Source organism: Dendrobium catenatum, unplaced genomic scaffold, assembly GCF_001605985.2.
Source record: "Dendrobium catenatum unplaced genomic scaffold, ASM160598v2 original_scaffold_23434, whole genome shotgun sequence".
NCBI classification, from domain to species: domain Eukaryota; kingdom Viridiplantae; phylum Streptophyta; class Magnoliopsida; order Asparagales; family Orchidaceae; genus Dendrobium; species Dendrobium catenatum.
The window spans coordinates 1-1,066 of record NW_021341893.1 but is presented as its reverse complement, the minus strand read 5'-3'; the positions used below and the strand labels follow the sequence as shown (position 1 = coordinate 1,066).

The 1,066-nt window shown below is 33.9% G+C and overlaps 1 long non-coding RNA gene across 2 annotated transcripts; it reads right to left on the bottom strand.

Annotated features, from left to right (window-relative positions):
• Positions 1–133: 133 nt before the first annotated feature.
• On the bottom strand, positions 134–1,066 carry LOC110115268. Of its 2 annotated transcripts, XR_003699458.1 has the most exons (5): positions 982–1,066; positions 797–869; positions 648–716; positions 345–506; positions 134–160 (listed from the first exon to the last, which is right to left on the bottom strand). It is a non-coding gene; the product is annotated as an uncharacterized LOC110115268 (long non-coding RNA). The 2 variants fall into 2 exon arrangements; XR_002305321.1 differs by lacking the exon at positions 134–160 and having other exon boundaries at positions 344–506.

Genomic DNA, 1,066 nt, shown 5'->3' with positions numbered 1-1,066 from the left:
ATATACAATCAAATGGAGAACCTTTGAAACAACAGATGCATTTGAAGTTGAAAGTATTGAATGCTTGGAACCATGAAACGGTAATAACTGAGCACTATTCGTGTTTTTAGCACTAAAAGTTGACCACTCCATACCAGTGACATATACATATTGGCTTAGCCTACAAAAGACGATGAAAAAATCTGATAAGACATTAATGATCATAAAGGAAACATGCATTCTAATGAATCATACGTTTCATACTTAAAAGATACACATCATAAAGATAATAATATGTACAAAAGTTACTGTGAACAGATAGAAAACTCTAAATATATAATAAAAAGAAACTCAATATGCAGTACCTTAGAGAAATATCCAACCATGTGGCATCCCCGATCATCACATTCACAAAGAATATAGAATAGAAACAAGTCGACGTCATAATAAAGTGTCTTGTGATCTAGAAATAGTTTAGCCATGTAGCACAGATTTTGTGCGTAAACCTTGTTCTTCTTGCCATCAACCTGTTTGAAACATTCATTATAAAAAATGATGAAGCAAGATCGCCGAGTCAAATTAATAATAAATACTGTAATACATACATATATAAAAGAGAAAGCCTTTTAGATAACAGCTGCAACTAAATAATAGACAAAGATGATTACCTCAAACATTGATAATGTGCCACAACGGTAGATCTCATCTCCTGGAGGATGCTTCAGGTCACATTTTCTCTGCAGGTTAAAGGAAAGACGAACAATTGATATGGAAAACCAAATGATAACATATCAAGGATTATTAGGAAAATAATCACCTAGAACACCATTGGGACTGAACAAGAAACCTCAGGCATGACCATGTGAGTTAGAAATGGGTAGTTTCTCGGGCTATGTGATGCATAAGAACATGGAAATTCGCTTGAATAAGAAATTTATTATCCTTGATGTACATCAAGCCGGTAATGCTCGTTTACTCAGAAAAGCAGCAATTAGTACTAACATTTATGGTAATAAAAGCATTCAAATACAGAAGTTGCTCTATACACAACTTCAGTAGCTGAGCATCACTGATCACTGTCCAACAA